Source organism: Manis javanica, chromosome 1, assembly GCF_040802235.1.
Source record: "Manis javanica isolate MJ-LG chromosome 1, MJ_LKY, whole genome shotgun sequence".
In the NCBI taxonomy this organism is placed as follows: domain Eukaryota; kingdom Metazoa; phylum Chordata; class Mammalia; order Pholidota; family Manidae; genus Manis; species Manis javanica.
Window position 1 is genome coordinate 185,837,346 of NC_133156.1, and position 19,722 is coordinate 185,857,067.

General features: G+C 39.8%; 1 long non-coding RNA gene across 6 annotated transcripts in view; it reads left to right on the plus strand.

Moving 5' to 3' along the window:
• Nucleotides 1-8,544: 8,544 nt before the first annotated feature.
• LOC118973099 (uncharacterized) overlaps nt 8,545-19,722 on the plus strand; it is a 36,234-nt gene continuing 25,056 nt past the window's right edge. For 2 of the 6 annotated variants that reach the window (XR_012120908.1, XR_012120900.1), the window contains exon 1: nt 8,546-9,137. This is a non-coding gene — a long non-coding RNA (uncharacterized lncRNA). Of the gene's footprint in view, nt 9,138-19,722 lie in introns of all 6 variants that reach the window. The other 4 variants (XR_012120897.1, XR_012120910.1, XR_012120904.1 and 1 more) reach the window with 4 other exon arrangements.

A 19,722-nucleotide genomic window follows, 5' to 3' on the forward strand; every position in this document is an offset into this window, starting at 1 on the left:
GAAGATATTGTAAATGCCATCTTATTCATCCGACTTGTTGGGTTGAGCCCTCACTCCTCTTAATCTCTAGCTCCTTTTTTGGTTCTGAACTTTTCAAGGTTTGTGTTGATTACTTTGTTATGAAAAAAAAAAACAACTGGTGAACTTTTAATAAGGAAAATTGATCCAATAGCAGAATAATCTATTTAACATGTCTATATGCCAGAGATTGTGCTAGATGCTTGGTTATACTTTTTCCTCCTGGATCTTACACTCTCCTGAATAAGACAGGCAATGAACAGACAAGTAAACAAACAAACATGCAATTAGAAATTGTATGGAGGGGAAGCACATAAAATAGTGCCTGGAACATGGTTAATGTTTAAAAAGTGAAGATTATTATTCCTGTTAATAATAGTTGTGATATAATGATAATTGCATAATTTTTGTTATATATATTATCATATAATTATGTTATATAGTTATTATGATACAAGATAGTGGGCGTTCTGGTTATCTATTGTTGCATAACCAATCAACCTGAAATTTAAAGGCTTAAAATAGCAATAGTAATCATTTGTTTTACTCATGAATCAGCAGTCTGGGCAGAGCTCAGTGTCATAGTTGGGGCATTTCAATTGGAAATTGAAGGATCCTCTTCCAAGATGATCCAATCAGATGGCTAGCAAGTTGGTGCTAGCAGTTACCTAGGAGCTCAGGCAAGGCACAGCTCTCTCCGTATGGGTCTTGTAATGGGACTGCTTGCGTTTCCTCACTGCATGGAGCCTGGGTTCTAAGAATATTACAAGTCATAGGAAGTGGAAGCTGCCTTCAAATCCCTGGGCCTCGAAACCAGCAGCATCACTTCCACCATATTCTGTCAGTCAGGGAGTCGCAGAGCCTGCCCAGTTTCAAAAGAAGAGGCCATAGACCCTTCTTAATTGGAGGAGGGTCAAAGAATATGCAGCCATATTTAATCTAGCAAACTGGGTTAAAAATACAAGCTCTAAATTGTACCCATTCCTTTTTACAAAATATCATCTATTGCAACATAGCATATTTATACTTTAAAGCAATTTCTTTTTTATTTTGGATCCTGGTGTGAGATAAGCATCTCACACAAATAAATCGTGTTGTCCTCAGCTGGCAGAGAATTCAGACATAAGATTTTGACTTGCTTAAGGTAATAGTCATACCATAATGAACCTGGGGAGGTTTGCTTCCTCCCAGACCCTGATCCATACCACAACTTTGTTCAGCTTGTGACTGGCCTTTGACAGATCATACACACTGGTCCATGGCTCAAGAGGAACATAGTTCCTTGGTCATACCGATGCACTACCAGTACCCAAGTTTTATGGTATCCATCTGCAGAACGTTCCATCATGTCTCAGAGGCCTCCCTTATGGAGATCATTGTTCAGTTTGGGTGTACCATCTGTTGTCCAGGTCTTGTAAGTGATTTTCTGGGCTGGCATCCCTTTTCACTGGGAATGGAAGGAGATGTCAAAAGCCCAGTGCATTCTTTACTGTACTGTAAAGCCATCAGGACTTAATTAGGGAAAAATTCTTAAGCAACAATTGATTTGTTCAACTGTCATTCAATTTGAAGTACTCTCTTTTTATTAAAAATTACTTGAAGGTTGTTGGATTCCCAGTTTTGGGTTTTCTGTGTATGTCTCCATCTACTCATATCGTGTTCTTAGCAAGTTCTCTGTAGACTATAATTTGAAAATTGTTTCTGGCTAAGATTTGTTCAAAACTTTCTTTTGAAACTGATTTATCTTAGGTACTTGTATATCCTAGTAACTAAACTAAAAAAATAAGAGTTGACTAAACCTGACAGCTTTGAGTTTTGGGTAAGTCTTTCAAACCATTGCCCAGCATATAGGCCTTTGGAAAATCTACTTCATGTTTGTCTCTAGCTTCTTTCCTTTGAATTTGCAGTCTCCTTTGTATTTACAGAAAAGTTGAAACCATGTGTTCCTGATTCATTTATAACTGACATTTAGACTTAGCTCACGAACTATTGTTTTGTAAGAACATGTACTTTAAAGTTGTATGTAATCCGTTTTAAGCCCTTTCTCTTCTTTAAACAAAGAAGCAATTACTTGCCAAAAATTTTTTCTGAAAATCAAATATTGGTTTGTTTCAAGATGCTGGAGCCCTTGATGGTACTTACTGTATTGCCCCAAAGTCAGTCAGTCTCTCTGTTTGCCTCAGAGTCAGTTCAGATAAGGATTTGTGAGCATGTCACTGGGTCACTGGGCAGCACTTGACTGATGTGCAGCTGAAATTTCCCAAGGAGCTAAAGAACATCCATTTACCTGTCTAAGTACTTACCTGGTTGTTGCAAATTTTTAGTAGTTGGAAGAGTAACAGTTCCACATGGAAAGACAAATGCCTTTGTAAGCAAAGAAAAAAACACTGGTATGGATCAAATGTGGGTCAAAATAAAAAGGAAACAAGGAAATAGAAACTTTGAGAAACTAAATCACTGGAAAAAAGCCAGAAGAGAAATGGTGAAGGTGAGGTGAGCAATGGATATTGTAACATGGCTCTAAACCTGGCCAATAATCGGTTACCTGGATGGGCACCCGTTTCACAAGGACAGATTCCTAGAGCTTGGGTTGGGTTAGTGAGGGCATCTGTATTTTTAAGGACTCCTAAAGTACTTCTGATGATCAGCTAAATTATTGGAAATTATTTGTGAAGTCTTCACACACACACACACACACACACACACACACACACACACGAATGCACAATTATCAAGGGGAAATTGAGGCCCAGTCTGAGCCACAACACTTTGTCCTTATCCCCTGGGATCTGACTTGCCCCTCCACAAATATCAGGGATAGGTCTCAGGTAAATTAGCAGCTTTACTACTGCACTCTTTGGCACAACACAAAGTATTTCTTCCACCAGGTCCCAAACAAAATAACAGAGATGGGAGAACAAAACAACAGAGATGGCTATTAAGATCTAAAATTATGGAGAAGTGTTTACCTGGCATTGTTTTAATCTTTTACTTCCAGCTCATAACTTTACTATGTGCTTAATGATGAAAGCCCAGTGTCATCACTGGTGCATTGACAGACACTTAAATCCTTTAAACCAGGATTATATTACGTACATTTTATTGCCTTTTGAAATCTTGTCAAACCCCTCAATGGAATTTCTCAATTGCCCAAATGGAGGTGAATAAACTAGTTGGTGACTGCACCCAAGTCCAGTGAGTGATGTAGAGCCCTGAGATGGTAAATTCATAACATCAGATTCCTGTCCAGTCAGGGCAGAGCCTTCCCAATATTTGCCTTGAGGAATACCCAGCCCCTGGATTGATTGTCTCCAGATAATGTTTAGGAATAGGTCCAACTTGGTTTCAGCAATTAAATTCACCAGGTAAAAGCTCTTATGATTTTACTAGACTTGCATTTTCAACAACCATTAATGAGCCAAGTAATATGCAATTTTTATAAATGAAGGGATTTGGACTATCATTATGTGTAAATCTTCCCCAAATTACCTGCACTAGTCAGAAGGCACAATCTGAAAAGGGAAATGATCATATTTTGGAAAATGATGACATTTTGTAAATAAAATCTGGCAGCAAAAGTTCTTGGCAAAACTAATGACCAAGTCAACATGCCTCAATTTATTGCTGCATGAATCGGAAATTAATTCCTCTTCAATCATTTTATTCTTCTGAAGTGTGACATCATTAACAGAATCTGAACGAACACTCTACCTAAACTCTTAATACAGTAAGCCAAAATGCGTATAAATGGTTGAAGAGGGAAGTAAATTAGTTTTCTTGAAATTTTCTGGAAAATTGAGTTTACAGTGACTAGAATGTATTAGGCTGCCAAAATGTGTGGGAGTTAGGGGTTGGGAGAAGTGGAATGATTATGACTTTCATGTAGATAGGGGCTTTGTGCTCTCTGGGTAATAAAAGATACTAAACACTAAAAGTATATATTGACAAGAAAATATTGTTGCTGGAACTGTTTTGCATAAAGCTTCTTTCAACTTTTTCCTTCTCTAAGGAGTGGTGCATGCTCAGCCAGTGCTTCTGAAGTCCTTTCCAGCCTATCCCTTCCCTTATCTTATAACCTTCCCACCAAATATCAGATAGGTCCAAAAAACAGAATCTAAGTGTCCCAATTAGGAAATTATAGTTCCTCTTGATGATATTTGGCAAAATACATCAGAGGGGTATTTTGGCTGTGAAAAGTTAAACCCTAAGTCAGGATCTAAAAGAATGATGCAAAATAAATGGAAAGATATCTGTGTTCATGGATTGGAAGAATTAACAATGTTAAAATGTCCATACTACCCAAAGCAATCTACAGATTCAAAGCAATCCCTTCAAAATTTTATGGCATTTTCCCTAAAGTGGAAAAAAAAGTCCTGAAATTCTTATAAAACCACAAAAGACCCTGAATAGCTAAAACAATCTTGAGCAAGAAGAACAGAGCTCGAGGCATCCTATTTCCTGATTTCAAATTATATTACAAAGCTGTAGTAATTGAAACAGTTTGGTATTGCCATAAACACAGACACATAGACCAATGGAATATAAGAGAGCATCCAGGCTGTGATGGCTTCCCATCCCTTTGAGAACAAAGTCCAAATTCTTGGCCTTGATCAATCAAAAAGATCTTCTTTGCTCTGACTCATGGCTGACCCTCTGACCTCCTTTCTTCCCCTCTTCATCTCCATCCTTCTGATCTGCCCACATGGGCCACCTTGTCATTTCTGCAACATGCCATGCTCCTTACCATCTCACAGTTTCACACTTTGCAACGCCTCGGCCTGGTATGCTCTTTGCCCAGATTCTGACATAGCTGGTTTCCAAACATCATTCAGAACTTAGTTTATATGTCAACTTTACAAAGAGACCTTCCTTGACTATCCTATTTTAAATACTTGTCCCTCAACCCTTTACTTTTCAGTCTATACCTTGCTTCTTTTTTATTCATAATCACCTTCAATTTTCATTTATTTATTTATTTATTTATTTATTTATTTATTTATTTATTTATTTATTTATTTATTTATTTATTTACTGTCTGTTTCTCTGTGGTCAACAGCTTCCTAAATGGCCCTCAGTGATCCCTGTCTTCTGGCATTTACTTAGGTCCTTGTGTAAATTCCTGCCATTTTGAATGTCAGCTGCTCTAGTAACTCCTTTCTAATGAATACAATTCATCAAAAGTGATGAGACTAGGTTACAAAAAGACTGTGGCTTCCATCTTACCTGCCCTTGCCCTATCTCACTTCTTGTCTGGGAGTTATTGCTCCAGAGGCAGCTAATTGCCATGTTGTGAGTCACCTATGAAGAGGCCCATGTAGCGGCCCGTGTCGCAAGGCACTAGTGTCTCTGGCCAACAGCCAGCAAGGAGCTGAGGCCTATGAACAGCCACATGAGTGAGCCTGGAACTGGGTCCTCAACTACGTGGGCCCTGAGATGACCTAGTCTCCACTGACACTTTGTAGCCTGTGACCCTCAGTCAGAGGCCCTCCATCTAAACCACCCCAGAGTCAGAGGCTGCAAGCTAACCCTCAGAAACCATGAGACAATAGATGTGCATTGTTTGAATGTTTGAAGTCACTAGGTTTGAGGGTAATTTGTTATGCAGCAATTGACAATTAACCTCACTAGAGTATAAACTCAGTGGGGGAAGGGACTTTTTCTGTCTTGTTGGGCATGCTTTCTCAAGCAGGTAGAATAATGTCTAGCACACAGAGGCACTCAATAAGCACTGAATTTAAATGAATAATGAATATTGGGGTGGGGCAGAGGACACTAAGTTTTTAAAAATTTGTGGGATGGAAGCCAGAGCCAATGTTGACATTTAAAGCTAAGGCTGTTCTTAAGGTCAAAGATGACTCCAGAAGTCTCAGGCATACTCAAGTAACAGACATTCTGGTAATACCAGGCTCATAGCCCTAATCTCTTGATGACGATTATTGACGCTGGACTGTGTCGCTTAGTAAACCTTCACGGGTGTCTGGACAAGCTCAGGCTGAGGGTGGGGAAGCATTACACAGTCACTGTGTGCATTTGGAAGAATGACTCACACCTCCCACCCTTTCCTCATCGGTAAAGACCACAGCGCTGTTGGTAATACATGTAATAAAATACATAATGGGCTATGTTTTTTTCTCAATAAATGGGGTCCCTTCTCCTCAAGAAGATTATAATATGAGAAGATAAGATTCATACATAAGAAAGATGACTAATATGGGGTATAATGTTTGTAAGGTATGTTAAGAACCTGATATTTTTGAGAAGGATCTATAATGGGATAATTATTTTCTGTTTTTTTCTTCTGTTGTGTGGGGTGTTGGGTCCATGTTTGTCACTTGGGAATACCATCAGGAAGGTCCATAATTTTTCTTCATTAATACTGGAAAGGAAAAATAATGGTAAAGAAATTTCAGCTTTGCTGGTGAGAACCTGGAAAAATACTGTAGGGAAAAATGACAAGAGTCTCACAGCTTTATGCCTATAACTGATTACATCTTAGTGATAATTTCATGTGGTTTAAGGAAAATTCACTGTTCTTAAAGTCTAGCACCCATTTCCAGGACAGACAGAGCAGGATCTCTCAATCTATACATCTGTAGGAAGAACCGCATTGAAAGTAATGATTTCCTTCTAATGGCTTACTCTAAATTATATAAAATATTCCTTGGGAGTCTAAGGAAAATGAACAGTAATAATAATAATAAAGATTTTTTTCTTTTATTATGTGCTGAGTAATATTCAGATTGTGAGCAGCCTTTTTGGATGGCCAAGGGAAAGAATAGATATGAAATCATGTCAGAAATTTTCAGCTTTAGGAAAGAAATTTTACTTTTAAAGAGAAAATAACAGCATAATAGGAACCACATTGAAATCAGCATATCCAATATGGAGAAAAAGACCATGGCTGTCTACACATGTAGGCAGGTCATTCAAGCTGGTTCAGAAATGCCACTTTCTGTCAGTGGTCTGTGTGTGTCCACAGGTGACAAATGGCCCAAGCAGGGCTTTTGAGGTGTTGGTGCCACCAGTGAGTGCCAGACGGAAGGTGGTGAAAGTTCCGATTTGTACCTTTCAGACCAGAGGCACTTGCTGGAATGGATGGGTCCTTCTGGCCATCTCCTGTAAGTATTGCCACAGGTATTTTGCTGAAACCTATGGGTGAGAAAGGCATAAACAGGTGCTATACATTTGTCAGACTAGGAAGCCACAGGCTGTTTAGTAAATGGTAAAACCAGTGGTCCAAAGAACAAAGGAGTCTCTTTTCATCAGAATGCTGAGGCTCATTCCACAAGTATTTATTGAGCACCTACTCTCTGCCAGACACGGTAGAGTCCGATAAGGTCTCTTATTTAAAGAGTGCTTGAAATGTGGGAGCAAAACCCCTAGTGGCCCTGGATGGTGTGGACCTAACGCTGCATGGCACCCAGACGGGAAGGAAGAGCCCAGGCCCGACAAACAGAATATGCGGCCCCCATTCCAGCCAGACACCTAGGGGGGCCGCATTTACAGGGTGAGTTTTCTACTTTCACTTGTTCAGGCCAAGGCCGCTCACGTTCCGGAGGAAATGCAGGTTTTGCAATAGTATTTACAAACAAGTCAGTGGTCTCAGCAAGTGAGGAAGCATCACTTTCAAACTGCAATCTGAGCTTCATTTCTCTGAGTTACTATCCTCGGGTAGCAACTGTTGATTCATTAAGCTAAAAAGGATGTTGAAAGTTAGTGTACTCACCACACTCCTGGCTTACACTATTCTAAAAAGACAAAAATATCTCCTGTTAAAGCAGATCTTTTGAGAAGGAGAGGCCATGGCTTCCTGTACTAACATATTGTCATGTTTTGTTGCCTTCAGAGTTACCCATTTTTATCATATTTCACTTAAGTCCCTCCAGCAACATTTTATAACTATTTTGAAATATTTTGCTTCTGGATAATTGAATAGTGGTTGATCATAAGGTTGATCATAAGCCACATATGATAACAGTTACTTCACTGTCACCTCAGTGCTTTCAGATCCAGTTCCTCCTAATTCTTTCTCGGTAACACTGATGCTTGTAAATGAGCACGCTGGTGTGATGCCAGGGACAATGGTCACATTGGAATTATAGGCTGGACATTTCCAGATTATCTGTCACTGCTTACAGAATTTCAAAGAAAATCTTAAGGTTCTCAAATTCTTGGCCTTTACCTACTCTGCAGGATACTCTTGTCATGGACTCTAAGGTCTCTATGAGGTAGAGGCCTTTTGAAGTAGATTCAATCATTTCTCCCATTTTATAAATGGGAAAACTTAGGCTTTCAGAGAAGTCTGTGTTTTGCACGAGACCACAGGCAGGAAGTGGGGGAGCTAGAATGTGAGTACAGGACAGTGACAAAATTTTCCAATTAATTATAGAAATGAGATTGGTCCCCTCTTAGGCCAACAGATGCCAGTATTAAATTAAGTGCTTACTAATCAACACAGCACTTTAAAAATAAACTTGTTCATGTTCTATCTAATGCCCATTTGTCACTTAGGTGTTGGCAAAATCAGGGGATAGTTTTTCCAGACTCTCATTCTTTTTCCACCTCTGAGCTCTTTTTTAAACCTTTGTGTAGTCTTCAACTTCAAATCCACAAAAGCTATGGCTGAGGATGATCCATCTAATACTTTGCTCTTTTCTTTGGGCATACAAATCTTTATAGGTATCTGTTTAAATCAGAAGCTCTCAGTCTTGGCTGAGCATTAGAATCACTTAAGGGAGCTCTTAAAGATCCTGATGCTGAGACCACACCCAAGACCAGTTAAATCCAAATCTTTATGGGTGATAACAAGGTGACTGCAGTGAGCATCTGAGGCAGAAATCACTAATTTAAACCATTCTTCCGCGGACGTTTCCTGTATATCCGTTTCACCGGTGGCCTACTCCAGCTTTCACTTGTCTGGCCGGATCGGCACTCATTCCCAAATGTCACCTCATCATCGGCCTCTACTATGGAAGCTGAAGAAGTTAAATGGTCTCTCTCCCAGACTCCCTTGAAGGTGGAGGAGCTGCTCATGATACAGTTTGTGGTCAGTGACAAGAAGTGTCTATGTGGGCCACCCAATTATCCAGGTGTTTCCAATAGTAACGCAGTCAATTCAGGTATTTGACTTTTTCACTTTTCGTCTGAATGTGTGTATCTGAATGTTTCTGGAGACAGATTGAGTGCATGATTTGAATCAAAAGTAATTTGAGTGGGAAATTAAGGGAGAATTTATCTCTTCTTATCCATACCTTAGTTCTTTCTGGTCCCTCATAGAGACCTTGGCGTCTATGACAGAAGTGTCCTACAGAGAAGGTAAAGGTTAAGGAATCTGAGAGCCCTAATGTTTTCTTTGAAATTCTGTGGGTGGTGGCTGTGGAATGATCACCCTCCAAGATACTTGGACATAATTTCCACGTTAGACAAATGATATTAATAGAGAGAAACTGAAGGGATTATAGGTAATATAGAGCTTCAGAGTAGCAAACCCTGAATCAAACCTGTATATTTATATGTGTATGCATGTATGTGTGTGTGATATGTTTGCTAATTTTTTGTGTAAGTTTTTCTGAAGTGTAACATAGAGACAGGATGCCCATACTGTAGGGAAGAGCTCAGAGAATGTTCACAAATGAACACATCTTTGTCCCTAACACCCAGGTCAGGAAACAGAGCGTCACTGGGACCCCAGGAACCCCCTTGTTCTCCCTTCTGACGACCACCACCTTGACCAAGGATCACCATGAGGCTGCCATTTCTTTTTCTTTTCTTAAACAAATCAATGTGTGGAAGTGCAAGGTCACCTCTTCTCCTGTTTTCACATGTTCTCTATTGAGGGGGGGAAGTCAAATCTGTTCCATGGCACATTTAATTATGGGAAAATGAAAAGAAAAATATAATCCAGACCAACAAAGCAAAGATTTAAGCTGGCACTACTTTCCGTATAATCTTGATGCCGGTAGACACTCAATAAGCATATCAGCATTGTTAAAATGATTTATCAGCCAAATAGTTGAAGGTAAAATATTATCAATACAGGTGTCATCATTGATCTTTCTTGGGTCTCACTGCTGAAGAATGGAGCTGCTAGATGATTTCAACAAACAATCCTTGACAGGAAACCAGAGGCAACAAGGCACAGGGACAGACAGCTGACAAATGCAGTACAGGGCCATTAAAGCATGTGATGAATTTGCCAGGAAAGTATATATTTGTGCAAAAGGTGAGCTCATATCTCCCATAAATTTGTCAGCCGTGACACAGTGTTCTCCAGCTTGGCATGAGTAATGCCTTGCTATTTTCTGCCTTTGTCTGGCAAAAGCTCTATCAGTCACTCCAGGGTTATTTACAAAGAAACGTGTCTATCAGTTACAAGGACATGACTTTGCCGCTGAAAGATAACAAAAGAGGAAATCAGGCAGTGGCCTCTCAGCGAGGGATGCGTCTTTTCCAGACAAGCTCTGGACTGGAATGAATCAGATGGACGGCAATTGGCTGGGCTGGCCCTGTGCCTGGCATGACCAGCCTTAGTACATTTATCCACAGTGATTAGATTAGAAATTATTAATAGGGGGCTACGGAGTAGAGCAAAAGGTCATTTAGAGTTTAATTCTGTTCTCAGATAACTTCATTTCAGCTGATGGGATTGTTATTGTAGGGGTTTTATATGTTTATAGGAAACAATATACTCAATAATGAAGTCATGCCTCCTTCTGCAAGGTCAGGAAAGCTATTGTGTAGCTAGATTGAAGTCTTCACAATTGTGTTAATTAAGTAACAGTGATTGGGGTTGGTCTCCTCTTGAAATGCATTTAAGGGCCTAAAAGCTGCTGAGAATGTATTTTTTCAATATAAATATATAGGAAAGCAAGTGAGACCAGAAAGCAGCCTGCGATTGAGTAAACAGAAGAGCTGTCACGAAGCTTTTACTTAAGGGAGGCAGGAGCCTGGTTGGCAGATGTAACTTCTTGCTGCATAAATACAAATGTCTTGTCAGTTTAGGATTAAATGTAACAGGTCCCTTTTTCTTTACTCAATTCCTGATGAATCCGAAAGATGAAGTTACAGAAGTTGATGTTGATGGCACATTATGGCTCATCAGTTATTTTACTTCCTTCTAGGCCTGCCTGTTTCGGGGAGTAGATCAGTGTATAGTAATAGCCATGTCTTTCTCAGATGAAGAGCCATTTCCTTGGTTCTATTTAATAGACCAGGGCTATTACAGGGATCAGCTCTGTCCTCCACTGTGAGACCCTTTGGAGGTCTTATAACTCAGGCATTGAAATTTGCTGAAGGTGGCTGCAATTTTATTTGTTCTGAGAGACATCCCTTCTAAACAGCTAAAAAAGAATTTAATTGGCATTACATGAAGAGTGGGTTCATGGAAAGCAGTTTGTTGTCATGTTTCTTAAAGATCCCACCTTCCATTGGGTTCCAGATGTTGTGATGTCCTATTGAGGGGAACTTTGAAGTAAAACCTAATAACTGGTGATCAAGTCTTATCTTTCCAACTCTCCCCAACTCCCCCCATGTGCAAGAAAACCACCATCCTGAGAGAAAACTTGTTTTTGCCCAATAGGAGGACTATTAAATGGAAATGATATCATTAATATACTTTAAAAAATATCTCTTAAGGCAGTGGTTCTTCACTAGGAATGAGTTTGTCCCCCAGGGAACTTTTGGCAATGTCTGGAAACATTTTTGATGGTGACAGCTGGGTGGGGGTGCTGCTGGCATCTAGTGTGTAGAGGTCGGGGTGCTGCTAAACATTCTGCCATGCACAGGAGAGCACCACAAGAAAGAATTATCTGGCCCCAAATATCAATAAAGCCAAAGTTGAGGAACCCTGCTCCAAAGAACGTTTAGAATCATGAAGAATGAGGACTTGGGAGAAATTACTCTATCTGCAGAATGAGGCACCATATAGAGTTTCTGTTGAGAAAAATGTCTATAATTATGACATTAAAAATAATCATATTAGGATTTGAAAAAAAAGATTTCTTATAAAGCCACTTATTTCAATTAAAACTTCAGAATCAGAAGGAGAATTGCTCTCTTTTTGCTGTTATAAGATGTGCCACATGATTTTAGAGTTATCGTGGTGTGCTGGTATGTTATAACTCAGGAGTTTTGCATGAAACATCATGAGGCAGCATGATGTATGCGGAAGAAAGGCTGAGCTGAGATTCCAAATATGTGCAGGCTACCCCGCCATTGACTAAGTATGAGCCCAGTCAAGTGATTTGGTCCACACTGGCCTCAGTCACTGTTTCTGGCCAGACATCAGGGCTGAAAAGACTGAAATCACTCCTTGGCTGTTCCTTCTCCTTCAGCCACAGTCACAGCCAGAACAGGCATTTATCTGGAGTTGCTCAGCTTACAGCCATCCCTTCCTTTCATTTCCATAGACCCGCCTTGAGCTTGGGTCCTTGTTACTTCACATCTGGCCCATTGTAGTAGATTCCTCAATGATGTTCTCCCCTCAATGTGTCCTACAAAATGCTACCATCTTGTCTGTTTAAACAATTCCTTGGTTTACATCACTCCTGTTGAATTCTTCAGTGACTGTAAAATAAGTCACCCTCAGAGGGAGAAGCCCGTCCCTCTCTGATCTGCTCAATATACTTTGCTATGACTTGTCCTAGGGCTTTCCTCTTCTTTTTCTTATATTTTTATTTTGGTATCATTAATCTACAATTACATGAGGAACATTATGTTTACTAGACTCCCCCCTTCACCAAGTACCCCCCACTTACCCCATTACAGTCACTGTCCATCAGAATAGTAAGATGCTGTAGAATCATTACTTGTCTTCTCTGTGTTGTACAGTCCTCCCCGTGTACCCCCCCACATTATACATGCTAATCATGGTGCCCCCCCTTTTTTTCCTTCCCCCCTTATCCATTCCTTCCCACCCATCCTCCCCAGTCACCCCTTTCCCTTTGGTAACTGTTAGTCCATTCTTGGGTTCTGTGAGTCTGCTACTGTTTTGTTCCCTCAGTTTTTTTCTTTGTTCTTATACTCCACAGATGAGTGAAATCATTTGATACTTGTCTTTCTCCGCCTGTCTTATTTCACTGAGCATAATACCCTCTAGCTCCATCCGTGTTGTTGCAAATGGTAGGATTTGTTTTCTTCTTATGGCTGAATAATATCCCATTATGTATATGTACCACCTCTTCTTTATCCATTCATCTGCTGATGGACACTTAGGTTGCTTCCCTTTCTTGGCTATTGTAAATGGTGCTGCGACAAACATGGGGGTGCATATGTCTTTTTCAAACTGGGCTCCTGCATTCTTAGGGTAAATTCCTAGAAGTGGAATTCCTGGGTCAAATGGTATTTCTATTTTGAGTTTTCTGAGAAATCTCCATACTGTTTTCCACAATGGTTGAACAAGTTTACATTCCCACCAGCAGTGCAGGAGGGTTCCCCTTTCTCCACAACCTTGCCAACATTTGTTGTTGTTTGTCTTTTGGATGGTGGCGATCCTTACTGCTGTGAACTGATATCTCATTGTGGTTTTAATTTGCATTTCTCTGATGATTAGCAATGTGGAGCATCTTTTCATGTGCCTGTTGGCCATCTGACTTTCTACTTTGGAGAAGTATCTGTTCAGATCCTCTGCCCATTCTTTAATTCAATTATTTGCTTTTTGTTTGTTGAGGTGCATGAGCCCTTTATATATTTTGGATGTCAACCCCTTATTTGATATGTAATTTATGAATATATTCTACCATACTGTAGGATACCTTTTTATTCTACTGATGGTGTACTTTGCTGTACAGAAGCCTTTTAGTTTGGTATAGTCCCACTTGTTCATTTTTGCTTTTGTTTCCCTTGTCTGGGGAGATATGTTCATGAAGAAGTTGCTCATGTTTATGTCCAAGAGAATTTTGACAATGTTTTCATCTAAGAGTTTTATGGTTTCATGACTTACATTCAGGTCTTTGATCCATTTTGAGTTTAATTTTGTGTATGGGGTTAGACAATGATCCAGTTTCATTCTCCTACATGTAGCTGTCCAGTTTTGCCAACACCAGCTGTTGAAGAGACTGTCATTTCACCATTGTATGTCCATGGCTCCTTTGTCGTATATTAGTTGACCATATATACTCAGATTAATATCTGGACTCTCTATTCTGTTCCATTGGTCTATGGGTCTGTCCTTGTGCCAGTACCAAATTGTCTTGATTACTGTGACTTTGTAGTAGAGCTTGAAGTTGGGAAGCGAGATCCCCCCTGCTTTATTCTTCCTTCTCAGGATTGCTTTGGCTGTTCGGGGTCTTTTGTAGTTCCATTTGAATTTTAGAACTATTTGTTCCAGTTCATTGAAGAATGCTGTTGGTATTTTGATAGGGATTGCATTGAATCTGTAGATTGCTTTAGGCAGGATGGCCATTTTGACAATATTAATTCTTCCTAGCCAAGAGCATGGGAAGAGTTTCCATTTGTTAGTGTCCTCTTTAATTTCTCTGAAGAGTGTCTTGTAGTTTTCAGTGTACAGGTCTTTTACTTCTTTGGTTAGGTTTATTCTTAGGTATTTTATTCTTTTTGAATCAATTGTGAATGTAATTGTTTTCCTGATTTCTCTTTCTGCTAGTTCATCATTAGTGTATTGGAATGCCACAGATTTCTGTGTGCTAATTTTGTATCCTGCAACTTTGCTGAATTCAGATATTTGTTCTAGTGGTTTTGGAATGGAGTCTTTAGGGTTTTTTATGTACAATATGTCATCTGCAAATAATGACAGTTTGACTTCTTCTTTATGAATCTGGATGCCTTGTATTTCTTTATTTTGTCTGATTGGCATGGCTAGGACCTCCAGTACTATGTTGAATAAAAGTGGGGAGAGTGTGCATCCCTGTCTTGTTCCCAATCTTAGAGGAAAGGCTTTCAGTTTGTTGCTGTTAAGTATAATGCTGGCTGTGGGTTTATCATATATGGCCTTTATTATGTTGAGGTACTTGCCCTCTATACCCATTTTGTTGAGAGTATTTATCCTGAATAGATGTTGAATTTTGTTGAATATTCGTTTTTTTAGCAACTATGGAGATGATCATGTGGTTTTTGTCCTTCTTTTGTTGATGTGGTGGATGATGTTGGTGGATTTTCGAATGTTGTACCATCCTTGCTTCCCTGGGATGAATCCCACTTGATCGCAGTGTATGATCCTCTTGATGTATTTTTGAATTCGGTTTGCTAATATTTTGTTTGTATCTATGTTCATCAGGGATATTGGTCTGTAATTTTCTTTTTTGGTGGGGTCTTTGCCTGGTTTTAGTATTAGAGTGATGCTGGCTTCATAGAATGAGTTTGGATGTATCTCCTCCTCTTCTATTTTTTGAAAAACTTAAAGGAGAATGAGTGCTATGTCTCCTCTATATGTCTGATAAAATTCAGAGGTGAATCCATCCAGTGTTTGGGTTTTGTTCTTGGTAGTTTTTTGATTACCAATTCAATTTCATTGCTGGTAATTGGTCTGTTTAGATTTTCTGTTTCTTCCTTGGTCAGTCTTGGAAGGTTGTATTTTTCTAGGAAGTTGTGCAATTCTTTTAGGTTTTCCAGCTTGTTAGCATATAGATTCTCATAGTACTCTCTAATGATTCTTTGTATTTCTGTGAAGTCTGTCATGATGTTTCCTTTCTTGTTTCTAATTCTGTTGATGTGTGTTGATTCTCTTTTTCTCTTAATAAATCTGGCTAGGGGTATATCCATTCTGTTTATTTTCTCAATGAACCAACTCTTGGTTTCACCGATTATTTCTGTTGTTTTATTCTTCTCAGTTTTATTTATTTCTTTTCTGATCTTCACTATGTCCTTCCTTCTGCTGACTTTGGGCCTCATTTGTTCTTCTTTTTCCAGTCTCAATAACTGTAAATTTAGACTATTCATTTGGGATTGTTCTTCCTTCTTTAAATATACCTGGATTGCTATATACTTTCCTCTTAGAACTGCCTTCACTGCATCCCACTGAAGTTGGGGCTTTGTGCTGTTGCTGTCATTTGTCTCCATATATTGCTTGATCTCTGTTTTAATTTGATCATTGATCCATTGATTATTTAGGAGCATGTTGTTAAGCCTCCATGTGTTTGTGAGCCTTTTTGTTTTCTTTGTACAATTTATTTCTAGTTTTATACCTTTGTGGTCTGAAAAGTTGGTTGGTAGGATTTCAGTCTTTTTGAATTTACTGAGGCTCTTTTTGTGGCCTAGTATGTGGTCTATTCTGGAGAATGTTCCATGTGTACTTGAGAAGAATGTGTATCCTGTTGCTTTTGGATGTAGAGTTCTAGAGATGTCTATTAGGTTCATCTGTTCTAGTGTGTTGTTCAGTGCCTCTGTGTCCTTACTTATTTTCTGTCTGGTGGATCTGTCCTTTGGAGTTAGTGATGTGTTGAAGTCTATTTCCTCCTTTAATTCTGTTAGTATTTGTTTCACATATGTTGGTGCTCCTGTATTGGGTGCATGTATGTTTATAATGATTATATCCTCTTGTTGGACTGAGCCCTTTATCATTATGTAATGTCCTTCTTTATCTTTTGTTACTTTCTTTGTTTTGAAGTCTATTTTGTCTGATACTAGTACTGCAACACCTGCTTTTTTCTCCCTATTGTTTGCATGAAATATCATTTTCCATCCCTTGATTTTTAGTCTGTGCATGTCTTTGGGTTTGAGGTGAGTCTCTTGTAAGCAGCATATAGATGGTTCCTGCTTTTTTTATCTATTCTGTTACTCTGTGTCTTTTGATTGGTGCATTCAGTCCATTCACATTAGGGTGATTATTAAAAGATATGTACTTATTGCCATTGCAGGCTTTAGATTTGTGGTTACCAAATGTTCAAGGGTAGCTTTTTTACTATATAACCGTCTAACTTAACTCACTTATTAAGCTATTATAAACACAGTCTGATGGTTCTTTTTCTCCCTTCTTAATACTCCTCCTCCACTTTCTATATGTTAGTTGTTTTATTCTGTATTGTTTTGTGTTTCCTTTGACTGCTTTTGTGAATAGTTGATTTTATTTTTTTGCCTTTAGTTAGTATTTGGTTGGTCTGCTTTCTTTGGTGTGATTTTCTTTTCTCTGGTGACATCTATTTAGCCTTAGGAGTGCTTCCATCTAGAGCAGTCCCTTTAAAATATCCTGTAGAGGTGGTTTGTGGGAGGCATATTCCCTGAACTTTAGCTTGTCTGGGAATCTTTTAATCCCTCCTTCTTATTTAAATGATAATCATGCTGGATACAGTATGCTTGGTTCAAGGCCCTTCTGTTTCATTACATTAAATATATCATGCCATTCTCTTCTGGCCTGTAAGGCTTCTGCTGAGAAGTCTGATGATAGCCTTATGGGTTTTCCTTTGTAGGTGACCTTTTTTCTCTCTCTGGCTGCCTTTAATACTCTGTTCTTGTCTTTGATCTTTGCCATTTTAATTATTATATGTCTTGGTATTGTCCTCCTTGGGTTCCTTGTGTTGGGAGATCTGTGGGCTTCCATGGTCTGAGAGACTATTTCCTCCCCAAGTTTGGGGAATTTTTCAGCAATTATTTCTTCAAAGACACTTTCTATCCCTTTTTCTCTCTCTTCTTCTTCTGGTGCCCCTATAATGTGAATATTGTTTCATTTGGATTGGTCACACAGTTCTCTTAATATTCTTTCATTCCTGGATATCCTTTTATCTCTCTCTGCCTTAACTTCTCTGTATTCCTGTTCTCTAATTTCTATACCATTAATGGTCTCTTGCACCTCATCCAGTCTGCTCTTAAGTTCTTCCAGAGATTGTTTTATTTCTGAATTCTCCCTCCTCACTTGATCCTTTAGCTCTTGTATATTTCTCTGCAGGTCCATCAGCATGGTTATGACCTTTATTTTGAATTATTTTTCAGGATGATTGTTTATATCTGTCTTCCCAGGCCCTCCTCTCTCAGTGTTTGTCTGGGTGATTCTGGACTGGACCAAATTCTTCTGCCTTCTCATGGTGATAGAGGTAGTCGTAGGCAGGTAACACATGTGTTAGCTGGGAGAACAAAGTCCTTAGTGCCTGCTGGTTCCCCTGCTCCTCTCCGCTGTCTGTGTCAGTTCCTTGCACACCAGGAGCAGCCCTTGGGGCAGCCCAGAGCCCTGCAGGGAGTAGCCAGCATGCCGAGTGTGCTCTCCTGTGAGAATGGTGCCCCTTTGCGCCCTGTCCTGGCTACCTCTGTGCTGGGCAGCTGCTCACCGGCAGCAGCCCTGGGACTGGCCCAGACAGCTGCATGCCAGAAGGAGGCTCTGGGTGGCTGCTGTGGGTGTGGCTGCTCTCAGGCTGTTCAGCTACTGTTGCAGGGCTGCACCAGAGGGAGAATTAAAGGCAGGTTGCTTATTGCTGTGAGGGGCTTCAGAGCTGTGCTGCCTCCCAGGGGGCTGGGGGACCTGGAGTTCCTCAGGATCCCCAGCCTGCTGGGCTGAGTGTGCTGGGATGATTCTGTCCAGTTGTGAGTCTGCTCTCCCTTTAAGACTTTCAAAAAGCACTCGCTTTTCTGTTGACCCAGTGGAGCCAGCTGCAGGGACCCACTCACAGATTTTACTTTTCCATTTCCCTAATATCCAGTGCACCATGCAATGTGTGTCTGCGCTCCTGGTGCACATTACTAGAGCTGGTTGTTTAGCAGTCCTGGGCTTTCACTCCCTCCCCGCTCCAACTCCTTTCCTCCTGCCAGTGGGCTGGGATGAGGGGAGAGCTCAGGTCCTGCTGGGCTGCAGCTTGTATCTTACCCCTTCGTGAGTTGCCAAGTTCTCACAGATGTAGATGTAGCCTCGCTGTTGTATTGTATCCTCTGGTCTCTCTTTTAGGAATAATTGCATTTGTTGTATTTTCAAAAATATATATGGTTTTTGGAGGAGATTTCTGCTGCCCTACTCATGCCGCTATCTTGGCTTCTTTCATCAGGCTTTCCTCTTCTTAAACTTTGCTGTCCCTATCATGTTACTGTACACACTTCGTCATAATGGCAGTTACCAGATCAAAAGTCTTCCTGCTGAGCTCTGAACCCTCAGAGCACCTTTATGTCTGGCATGTTCCTTCTCCATTGTTATCTCTCAACCTTCTTTCAAATCTTAAGTCCCATCGTCTCTCAGGAAGTTTACAATGTTTCCAGTGCTATATCTTCCAAGCTTATATATATACCATTGCACAATGTTATGCTACTTACCATATTCGATCTTGTATAAATAGATATATGTTTCTTTTCCCTTTATTAATATCTTTCACCTCCTCTCAAGGGAAAGGAGACACAAACCACCATGCTGTGGTAGACTCTATGTGGGGTTCCATGGAAAGGTAAGAAAATGCTTTGCACTGTTTTCTGGATTCAGTGCATAATTGTGATTGGCTGAAACACTCTGGAAGATAGAGATATATTCGCACATATAAATAAAAATACGAAGTCTTTCCAGTTAGGCTGTGAGCCTTGTCATGATAGTCACGATGCCCAAACCCTTTGTGTCCTCTGAGCTTTATCACAGAAGGTGTTCAAAGAATGATTATATGACTGATTTTATTTTACAAATTCTTTTCTATGTCAAAACTACCAGTATAGTGAAATAAAAGTAGTGTCCTGGCTTGGGAGATATTTTTGGTTACTAAAGGAAACACTTTGCATTTAAAATAATCTCAGTATCTATACCAGAGACACATCTTTGCTTAAAGATGTCTCTTGTGGTCCAAGGTAATA